The sequence below is a fragment of the Peromyscus leucopus genome, chromosome 1 (genome assembly GCF_004664715.2).
Source record: "Peromyscus leucopus breed LL Stock chromosome 1, UCI_PerLeu_2.1, whole genome shotgun sequence".
NCBI lineage: Eukaryota > Metazoa > Chordata > Mammalia > Rodentia > Cricetidae > Peromyscus > Peromyscus leucopus.
Genome location: NC_051063.1, coordinates 177,394,543 through 177,406,873, shown reverse-complemented (window position 1 = coordinate 177,406,873; position 12,331 = coordinate 177,394,543).

The following is a 12,331-nucleotide window of genomic DNA, read 5'->3' as shown; positions in this document are numbered from 1 at the left end:
CCCATGCAGTTGCAGTTACATGTGCTGTAAGCCTCCTGATTTGTATCTTGGAACTGAACTCAGGTTCTCTATAAGGACAGTACAGTGCTCTTGACCTCTGAGTCATCTCTCCAGCCCTGAATCTTAGAGTCTTAAGTCATCAAATATTTGTTTCTTTTATTAGTGTTTTGTTATACATTATCACTAACTCCAATATGCTTTATAGAATTCCTGCTTAAAACACTCATTGTAATATTTTAAACCTAAAGAAGCACTACAGGAAACTTTAAGAAATTATTATTCTGTGACACTGGGGCAAAAGAAATAAATTGTATTTATAAAGACATGTAAACCTCATTCCAATAGCCTATGGTATAAGACCTTTATAAAATTATATTTCTGCTCAGTATTTCATACATACATTAAATATAGGACTTGTAGGAGGCTCAGAGATATTTTTAATGTCAAGGTAAGATATAGCTCAGGTTGGTCTTGAATTCTATATATTCAGGGACAGTGTTGAAGCTCTGCTCCTCCTGCATCCACTTCTTGAGTTCTAGGAATAAAAGTACCTACTACCATGTTCTGTCAATTTAATGCTGGGGTTCACTCCCACAAGATATTGTATTTTATTTAATTTGGGTATGGCCCAAACTTTTAGTATATTCTGTAGTCTTCACTTTGCTTCATCTTATCCCTCTATATTCAACTAATCTGTGGTTTGAAGTCTCATCACTGTTTTGAACCTAATTGTGAAGTTTTCCTGTTTTCACACGCCACTACACAACAGGACACAACCACAGCTTGTCCATAACACACCAACTCAACAACATTTGGAGTATCTGGTCATTCCAGTATTAAGGTAGGTGTTATAATTTGTGGTATTGAATAAGAAATGCCTCAAATAGACCTTGACATTTGAACACCTGTTTCCCACTTGATGGCACTGTTTCAGAAGATTTATGAGGCACAGCCCTGCAGGAGGTACATCACTGAGTGTGGGCTTTGAGAGGTTCTAAATTCTTTTTTTAATTAAATTTATTCATGTATTCTATATTCTGACCTGTTTCTCCAATCCTCTTTTCCTCCAATCCCCTCCATGTACCACTTTCCCCATCCCATACCCCAATCCACTCCTCCTCTGTTTCTGTTTAGAAAGGGGCAGGCCTTAGCATGGGTGTCAACAAAGCATGGCATATCAAGTTCAGGTAGTGTTAAACTCCTCTCCTTGTATTTAGGCTGGACAAGGTAACCCACTATGAGGAATAGGTTCTTAAAAGTCAGCCAAAGAAATATGGATAGTCCCTGCTTTCATTAGTAGGAGTCCCACAAGCAGATCAAGCTAAACAAATGTCACACATGTGCAGAGGCCCTATTTGGTTCAATTGAGGCTTCCTAGCTGTGAGTCCAGAGACTATGAGCTCCCATGAGCCTATGTCATTTGTTTCTATGGGTACCCTTGTGATGACCTTGAGCCATCTGACTCATGCAGTCTTTCCTCTGTCACTTCAACAGGATTACCTGAGCTAGGTACAGTGGCTCTATCTGGTTCCTTCAGTCACTGGAGGAAGGCTCTCTGATGACAATGTGGGTAGTTACCAACCTGATTACAGGAGGTGGCCAGTTCAGACTACCTATCCACTATTGCTTATAATCTAAGCTTGAGTCATTCTTATAGATTCATGGGAGTTTCTTACCAGTTTTCTACCTGACCACAAATGCCCGCCATCAAGATGTATCTTTCATTGTTCTCCCAATTCATCCATGGCCCTCAACCTAATCTATCATGTTCCCATCCCAGTCAACCCAGGAGATCTCTCCTATTTTCCCTTCCCAGGAACAGCAGTGCATCACAATCCCCTTTGGGCCCTCCTTGTTACTCTATGGGGCTGTGGATTGTAGCTTGGTTATCCTTTACTTTACAGCTACTATGCACTCTTGAGGGAGTATAGACCATGTTTGTTTTTTTTGTGTCTGGGAAAACCTTACTCAGGATGATTTTTTTCTAGTTCCTCCAGTTGCCTTCAAATTTCCTAATGTAATTGATTTTAACAGCTGAGTAATACTCCATTGTGGAAATGTATCACATTTTCTTTGTCCATTGTGTGCCTGAGGAGCACTTAGGATATTTCCATGTTCTGGCTATTATGAAAAATGCTGCCGTGAACATAGTTGAACAATGTTCTTATGTAAAGTTTGAGAGTACTTTGGATATATGCCCAAGAGTGGCATTGCTCATTCTTATGGTAGATTGATTCTCAGTTTTCTGGAAACATCCATATTGATTTACAAAGTGGCTGTACAAGTTTGCACTACCACTAGCAGTGGAGGAGTGTTCCCTTAGATCTACATCAAGGTTAAGTTCTTAAGTCACTTCCAGTTCCTTGTCTCTGCTTCCTGAATGTAGTTGAGGAGATGACATTACAGCTTCCTACTGCTATAGCCCTGCCTGCCACTTGTTGCCATTGCCTCCTTTTATTTACTCTTATCCATATAGAAGAATAAGCCATAATTAAGCTCTTCCTACTTATTAAGTCACCTTTGTTCATGATGTTTTGTCACAGCAACAGAAAAGTAACAAATGTACTTGTCTTCCTACCACAAAACTCACTTGTGGATTCTCTTAGTCTTTTTTTATTGGCTTCAAATACATTATCCTAATTGTCGACTGTTTTGTTAAGAAGCATCTTTCCAAATATTGTAAATCCTATTTTCTTTATTTTCTCAAAAGCATTTTCATAGACTAGGAATCTTAATACATTTTTATTATTATTTTATTCTATTTTACAATACTATTCAATTCTACATAACAGCCACAGATTCACTTGTTCGCCCCCTTCCGGTCCCACTCCCCTTCCCCCAGCCCACACCCCATTCCGACCTCCTCCAGAGCAAGGCCTCCCCTGAGGACTGAGATCGACCTGATAGACTAAGTCCAGGCAGGTCCAGTGGCCTCCCCCCAGATTGAGCCAAGTGACCTGCATAAGTCAGTAGCCCTCCTATATACAATGGGCAAAGAAGCTGAGAAAGAAATCAGAGATACATCACCCTTTACAATAGCCACAAATGACATAAAATACCTTGGGGTAACACTAACCAAGAATTGAAGTACCAATATGACAAGAACCTTAAGTCCCTAAAATAAGAAATTGAAGAAGATGTCAGATAATGAAAAGATCTCCCATGCTCATGGATAGGCAGGAACAACATAGTAAAAATGGCAATTTTACCAAAAGCAATTTACAGATTCAATGAAATCCCTATCAAAATACCAACACAATTCTTCACAGACCTGGAAAGAATAATACTCAACTTCATATGGAAATACAAAAACCCAGGATAGCCAAAAGAATCCTGTACAATAAAACAACATCTGGAGGCATCACAGTCCCTGACTTCAAGCTCTACTATAGAGCTATAGTAATAAAAAAACACCTTGGAATTGGCATAAAAACCGACATGTGGACCAATGGAAACAAATTGAAGACCCTGACATTAACCCACACACCTATGAACATATAATTTTTGACAAAGAAGCCAAAAGTGTACAATGGAAAAAAGAAAGCATCTTTAACAAATGGTGCTGGCATGACTGAATATCAACATGTAGAAGGCTGCAAATAGATCCATATCGGTCACTGTGCACAAAACTTAAGTCCAAGTGGATCAAGGACCTTAACATAAATCCAGCTACTCTGAACCTGCTAGAAGAGAAATTAGGAAGTAATCTTGAACACATTGGCATAGGAGATGACTTCCTAAATATAACACCAGTAGCACAGACAATGAGACAAACAATCAATCAATGGGACCTCTTGAAACTGAGAAGCTTTTGTAGAGCAAAGGATACAGTCAACAAGGCAAAGCGACAGCCTACAGAATGGGAAAAGATCTTCAACAACCCCACATCTGACAGAGGACTGATATCCAGAATATATAAGGAACTCAAGAAATTAGACATCAAAATGACCAACAGTCCAATTAAGAAAAGGGCTATAGAACTAAACAGAGAATTCTCAACAGAGGAAACTCAAATGGCTGAAAGACATTTAAGGAATTGCTCAATGTCTCTAATCATCAGGGAAATGCAAATCAAAACAACTCTGAGATACCACCTTATGTCTGTCAGAATGGCTAAGATCAAAAACACTGAAGACACTTTATGTTGGAGAGGATGTGGAACTAGGGGAACTCTCCTCCACTGCTGGTGGGAATGCAAGCTTGTACAACCACTTTGGAAATCAATATGGCCCTTTCTTAGAAAATTGGGAATCCATCTCCCCCAAGATCCAGCTATACCACTCTTGGGCATATACCCAAGAAATGCTCAATCATACCAAAGAGCTCTTGCTCAGCTATGTTCATATCAGCATTGTTTGTAATAGCCAAAACCTGGAAACAACCTAGATGCCCTTCAAGTGAAGAATGGATAAATAAATTGTGGCACATATACACAATGGAATAATACTCAGCAGAGAAAAACAATGACATCATGTGGTTTCTAGGCAAATGGATGAAACTATAAAAAAATCATCCTGAGTGAGGTAACCCAGACTCAGAAAGACAAATATGGTATATACTCACTCATAGGAGGATACTAGATGTGGAACAAGGATGACTGGACTGCTACTCACATCACCAGTGAGGATACCTGGAAAACAGCACCCCAAGAAAGATGCGAGGATCACCCAATGATGGAGAAATGGCTGAGATCTACATGAACAACCTGAACATGAGTGGCAACAATGAAGGGTGAGGGTCGAGGGAAAGAGAGTGGGAGATCCCAGCTGGATCAAGAACAAAGAGGGAGAACAAGGAATAGGAGACCATGGTAAATGAAGACCACACAAGAAAAGGAAGAAACAAAGTGCTAAAGAGGCCCACAGAAATCCACAAATATTCCCCCACAAAAGACTGCTGGCAATGGCTTAGAGACAGCCGGGACTGACCTACTCTGGTGATGGGATGGCCAAACACCCTAATAGTTGTGCCAAAAACCCCATCCAAAGACTGAGGAATCTGGATGCAGAGATCCACGGCCAGGCCCTGGGTGGAGCGCTGGAAGTCTAATTAGTGAGAAAGAGGAGGGTTTATATGAGGGAGAATTGTTGAAACCAAGAATTCTTAACACTTTGTATATAGATTAACTTTTATTGAGTTATAAAAATTATATATAATAACCAGTTTCATTATGACCTTTTCATACATGTGTGCAGGTAATTTTGATCAAATTAATGGCCCACTAACCTCTCTTCTCCTTTTCCCACATTTTCTGATCCTTTTCCTCTTCCCAAATAACTCTGTTTTCTATTTCCATGTCCCTTTTCTGCATGTGTGTGTTTGTGACCCAGTGAGGTCCATTGGGGTTGCTTACTTGAGCACAGGGAAGGAGTCATTTACAGGAACATGGGTATCTCACCAGTAGCTCCTATACTGAAAAAAATACCTGTCTTTTCACTAGCAACTCACTTGTGGATTCTCTTAGTCTTTTTTTATTGGCTTGCCATGCATTATCCTGACTCTGCACGATTTTGGTAAGATGCATCTTTTCAAATATTGTAAATCCTATTTTCTTTATCATCTCAAAAGTATTTTTATAGGCATAGATTCTTAACACTTTGCATATAGTTTAACCTTTATTGTGTTATAATAATTATATACAATAACCAGTTTCATGATGACATTTCATACATGTGTACAGGTAATTTTGATCAAAATATGACTGTTGACAACTTTTCTCCTGTTCCAACTTTTGCTGATCCTTTTCCTCTTCCCAAATAGCTCTGCTTTCTACTTCCATGTCCCTTTTCTGCATGTGTGTGTTTGTGACCCAGTGAGGTCCATTGGGGTTGCTTACGGGAGCACAGGGAAGAAGTCATTTACAGGAACATGGGTATCTCACCAGTAGCTCCTGTATAAAAAAAATACCTCTCCCTAAACCAGTAAACACTAATTGCCTATAGACCATGGGAGGATGGCATAGATATAAGGCCTGACTCCTAAATACACTTGACTGCTCATAAAGCCACAGGAAAGTGGTGGGGACTTGGGAGCACTTTTCTCCCCTTGACAGAGTATTTTAGGTCCCAGTCTGCTGCAGGTCTTCTGCAGTATTCCAAGCTACTAAGAGTTAAAATGTGCTATGGCCATGTCATATATAGAAGACAATATTTCACAGCATTCTACTCCATATTTAAGCTTTTGTATTATTTCCACACCTTCTTCCTCCATGTTTCTAAAGCCTACATGGGAGGGCATCTAGATCATATCATTTTGTGAGCACTAAAAAAGACACTTATTCTCAGCATTTTGGCCAATTTTGGGTCTCCAAAACTACCACTGGGCTACAAGAAGAATCTTTTTTAACCAAGCTAACAGTAGTGATATATAAGGAGAAACATCGCTATTTAGAAGAGAATTTGATGTGCATATCAAGTCCATTCACCAGAACAACAGTGATAGCTTCAACACTAGGACCTATGCTCTCCCCAGCATAGGTATTCAACAACATTGACTACACCACATTTGAACTCTTCTCAATCAGAAAATGATTGGTTACCCTGATACCACAATTCCCATTATTACCCTAGTGGACATATCTTGTAAGACTGTTTGAAGTATAGATCACAGTGTACACAGCTGAGTATGACTGTTGACAAGAGTCTCCTACTATCAGACTGCACAACAATATCTGGCACTATGGGAGCTATTACACAGGAAGGCATATTTCAGCCCATTCCCAGCTTGCTTTCTTTATATACTGTAATAAGAATATGAGGATGTGTTTATAAATAGGGTCTTACTAGCTAGTTTTAGGGGGCACTGACAATAGTGACAATTGTTCATTTTATTTGGTTCCTCAGACCTTAGTAGGCAACAAATCCTAGGGAGGTATCCCAACACTACCAATGGAGTTTTCACTTAATAACCTATGACTCCTGGAAGCAGTTATTGTACCTTGACTTATACTTTTTAATGGGCTTACAAACTAATGAGTTTCCATAAGGCATTGTCATATATTCTTGGTTTTGGTTTTGGTATTTTTTTGGGGGTTGCTTGTTTGTATGTTTGCTTGTTCGATTTAGTTTTTTTTGAGGCAGGGTTTCTCTGTGTAGATTTGCACCAATTCTGGAACTCACTCTGTAGCCCAGACTGGCCTTGAACTCACAAGAGATCCACATTCCTCTGCCTCCCAAGTGCTGGGATAAAAGGAGTGCGTCACCACTGCCCAGTGGTTTGGGTTAATTTTAACCCTTATCCTCTCATGCCTTCTTCACATTAACCTTCTCAGTCTCATGTTCCTTCCATTCACATTTATACCAGAGGTATTCTGGAATTTCTCTCTCTTTAAGGACTCTTTTTTCATGTCCCTCTCCTACTGCCCCCTTTCCAGTTTCTTGTACTTAATATGCACTTCAAGTTAAACACACTAAGAATTTGTTTAGGGTCTTTATATGAGACAGCACATGCAATGGTTGTCTATCTGTGCTGGGGTTACCTCATTAGGTATATTTTCTAGTTCCATCTATTTTACTGAAAATTACATAATTTCATATGTATAACTGAGTGAAATTTAATTGTGTATACACATTATAATTTCATTATCTACTTTATAGTTGATGGAATATAGGGTGAACCTGTTTCCTAACTATTGTAAGTGGAGCTGCAATGAACACAGATGTTCAAACACCTGTATAGTTGTACCTAAGTATATAGTAGATTATACCTAAATAGTTTGAGTATATACCTAAGAATTGATAGCTGAGTCATATGGAAGTTCTCTTTTCAACTTTTTGGTAAACTGAAAACAGTGTTTTCAGTAAGTGTTGGGTCAGTTTGCATTCCCACCAGTATTTCCTTTTCCCCATATTTTCCTCTTAAAATTTTAAAAAACTAAGCTTTATTACAAAGAAACTTGTAAATAAGTAAAACCAAGATCAATCCAAATTAAGAGACTCTAAGCCTATAAACTTAATGAATATAAATTGCATATAAAATCCAGTTAGACGAAAAGCAGCATGTGAAAATGCCGGCTGCTCAAGAGGACATCTTTGGCTTTGCACCCACAAGCAGGAAGAGGTACAAGACTGCTGGAAATTGTCGAGAGACAGCCGGAACTGACGTACTCTGGTGATGGGATGGCCAAACACTCTAATAGTCGTGCTAGAAACCCCATCCAAGGACTGAGGAATCTGGATGCAGAGATCCATGGCTAGGCCCTAGGTGGAGCTCCAGGAGTCTAATTAGTGAGAAAGAGGAGGGTTTATATGAGCAAGAATTGTTGAAACCAAGGTTGGATAAAGAACAGGGACAAATAGCCAAACAAATAGAAACACATGAACTATGAACCAAAGGCTGATGAGCCCCGAACTGGATCAGGCCCTCTGAATAGGTGAGACAGTTGTTTGGCTTGATCTGTTTGGGAGGCATCTAGGCAGTGGTACCGGGTCCTGTGCTCATTGCATGAGTTGGCTGTTTGAAACCTGGGGCTTATACAGGAACACTTGGCTCAGCCTGGGAGGAGGGGACTGGACCTGCCTGGACTGAGTCTACCAGGTTGATCTCAGTCCTCAGGGGAGGCTTTGCCATGGAGGAAGTGGGAATGGGGGTTGACTGGGGGGAAGGGGAGGGGGCAGGAGGGGGGAGAATGAGGGAATCCATGGCTGATATGTAGAACTGAATGGTATTGTAAAATAAAAGAAAAGAAAAAAATTAAAAAACAAAACAAAAAAAAATGCAGTTAGATTTGATACTCAAAAGAGAAGCTGCTAAGAGTCAGAGTAAATGTTTTACTTTCAATATCACTTATATTACCATCAATTTTCCATCATCAAAACCAAAAATCCATGACAAATTTATAACTAGAACACAGCAGCCTTGTATTGTCTTTCAACACTCTCATCAATTATCTGCATCTACTCCTTTCTCACCCCCTTATATTTGAATTTTCTTCTCTTTGCCCCACACTTCAAACATTTGTTGTCATTTGATGTCTTTCCCTTTTCTTTTTCTTTTCTTTTTTTCCTTTTCTTTCAGATAGGGTTTCTCTGTATAACTGTTCTAGCATTACTTGTTTTCTTGGCAATAGCCATTCTGACTGGGGTAAGATGAACTCTCTAACTAGTTTAATTTGTATTTTCCTGACAGCTAATGATGTTGAATATTTAAAAAGTTAAAAATGCACATGAGGCATGGTTTTTCTTTTTTGGTAAGTGTTTGTTGTGTTCCATGGCCCAAGTTTTGCTCCAGTATTATTTCCATAATCTTGAGTGTTTGTTTCTTGCTTGGTTTTGTTTTCTTCACAGATATTAGATATACATTGTCTGAGAGCATGTAGCTGACAAAGATTTTCGTCAAATTTTTAGGTTGTATATTCACATGATTAATGCTTTCCTTTGGTGAATAGAAGCCTTTTAATTTCATGAAGTCCCCTTTGTTTATCTGACTTATTTTCTGAGTAGATGAGTATCATTTAGAAAGTCCTTAACTAAGATTCGATTTCAAAGTGGACTTTCAATCTTTTTTTCTACCAGTTTCAGAGTTGTGGATCTTCTGTTGAGGTTCTTAATCCATTTAGAATTGGAGTGAATGTGTGTGTGTGTGTGTGTGTGTGTGTGTGTGTGTTTTAAGAGAAATTAAGATATAAATAAACTCCTCTACACATAGTAATCCTGTAAGTAAATTGGCTGCAATTCTGTGGGTTTGGTTCCGGGTTTTGGCACCAACAATGTAAGTATATTTATTGCAACAACTCTGGGGAAAGGTGTTCTGACTTCCTAGGTGTTAGGCAACACCTTGGCTGCTTAGGATAGCTCTGATAGCTGAAGCTGCAAGGAGACAATTCATCCCTGGAGGACAAGGTATCCAGACACCTTGAGTTGCTCAGTACAACAGCTCTGCCCTGAAGGTATCCCAGACACCTGGAGCTGTTTAGCACAGTTGTGATGGCTGGAACTGCAAGGAGATAGTTTAGCCCTGGAGGACAAGTTATCCCGGAAACCTCAAGCTGCTCAGAAGAAGAGCTCTGTCCTGATGGTGTCCTGGACACCTGGAGTTGTTTAGCACAGCTCAGAATACAACTGCAATGAAGCAGTCCAACTCTGGAATAGAAATTTTTCTCACTTCTTGGGAAAGTCAGGCCTGGAACTGCTTCAGCAAGAAGGGTACTCTGACTGTTTGGAAAGTCAAGGTATATGTAGTATGATCGGGGTGGTCTCCTCACAGGATATATCAATCCTGCTCCTCTCCTAGAGAGCTGCTACAGCTGAGCTTTGCTCAGCCCCCTCTTAAGGGGGCTTCCTAGCAGAGCTCTGCTTCCTGGCCTAAGACTCTTTTTTTTGTTTTTTTTTTTTTTTGTTTTTTTTTTGTTTCACTCTGTAAGTGAGGAAACCTCTGCAGAAATGTAGCAATCTCCTCTGGCTCTGGAGAAAAATGTTACTTTTCAACTTTCTTGCTCTGTCCACTTAGGGCCTCCTCAGCAAATATCTTCTATTAAGCTCCACCTTGCTCTCCTCTTTCAGCTCTCCCTTGTTTTGTCCACTTGGGGACATCTCAGCAAGGATCTTCTCTATGCCAGTGAATGATGATCTTCACACCCAAAACTCTTCTGAAAAAGAGATTTATTGGGAAAAGAGGAGTCCGGGAGAGTAGCTCCTCTACCATGGTGGAGAAAAGAGCCTTTTTCTAAATGACCAGGCAGGGTGGTTTACACAGGATGTCTTGGAATCAACTAGGGGCTGACATGGGGCCCAGGGTTCTACTGTCCTGCTCTGTGATTGGTTGGTTTCAATAGTCTATTGCCCTGGGGCAGAGATGGCTCTGATCTGACTAAGCCAAACTTTGTTTCTTTCTGCCCTGTTTCTGAGCCATCTTTCCCTAGTTCTGGGCTCTAGGGTCATGGTGGGTTTCCTTAGCCAACCCCCTCTCCCGAAATTACCCCCTTTTTGTTTAGTATTAAGCATCTGTGGGTTGTAAAAGGGGCAAAGTTATAGTTAGACTACTTCCTGCTGAATTGGGTTGTTGAGGTTCTTGGGACAGTCTTGATGCTCCTGCTAACGATGTAATCAGGTTCTAAAGATCCCTAGCTTTATCAATAAGGGCTGATAATCCTGTAATATTAACTAGTTCAGAGTTTGGTTAGAAATATTTTTTGATATGTTGCTAAAGAAATGTAGCAAAGTGTTTTATGAGGCAGGGTGCAATTAATAGGACTAAGAAAAGGAAGAAAAGAAGTGATAAGGATGGTAGCATCCATTTCTGTGTCTGACTATTAGTGATCTGCTGTCTGGGGAGATCAAGCTGTTTCTGAGTTTGAAGGTCCACTTGGAGTTGTTGGATCTTATCTTTCACTGTATGTGCCAGATTAGCTGGTCCCAAGCTTCTGAACATTTTCCTGTCTCCACCTCCCATGGCATAGAGGGAGCACTAGGGTAACAATCTTACTGCATCACCAGCTTTGAATATTTCCTGAGGATTCAAACACTGGTCCTCACACATGCAAGGCAAATGCTTTCCACTGAGCCATCAATTGAGCCTAGCTTTCACTCTCTTTAAGTAGCTTAATTCTGTCATGAACTATGTAATTTACTTTCTCTTTACTACTTCTCTGTAGATCATTTACCCCCAGCTTTCAATCAAATCTTAGATTCCTTGAATTCATGTGTCCCACTTCTCTGATCCTTGCTTAACTCTTAACTTCACTTGTAACTTGATTTAGTTAGTTCTTGAGATAATGGTCAAAAATGCAATTGTGCAATTGAGGCTGAGAAATGTAGAGAGAGCTCTAAACCAAGAACAGTGAGGTCACTGTGACTGTTGAGAATATATCTCAGTAGCCCTCGGAATATAAATAGAGTTTTGGGGTGAAGATGGAATGCTAATCCTGGAAGGTCTCTAGTAGCCTGTTTTTAGGAGGCTAGGGTATTGAGGAGTCACTATTGAGAAGTGGTGGAAACTTAGAGGTGGATCCATGGTAAGGGGATCTCCCTCCAAAAGAGTTAAGATACATCTTTAGACATGATGGTAATATAAAGTTCAAGCATAGTCATGCAAAGACCCCTCGGGCTTACTGTATTGGTATGATTATTTTCCCCAAAACATGCCTCCATCATTGTAGCCCACGAGGAGGATGCCTCTTTAAGGCAACACTGTAAATCTGTGAGATGATGAGTTTACTAATGAACTTGATTTAATCATCTCACTATCTTTGTGTATGTGTCAAATGTCACATTGAATAGTGTAAATACAGGCTTGATTTTTCTTAGTAAAGCTGTCTGCCATTTGCAGAAAATTGAAGAATATCAGGCAGACCTCATATTCATCCATTATAATCAATGCTTTCTTCCTCCCTTGA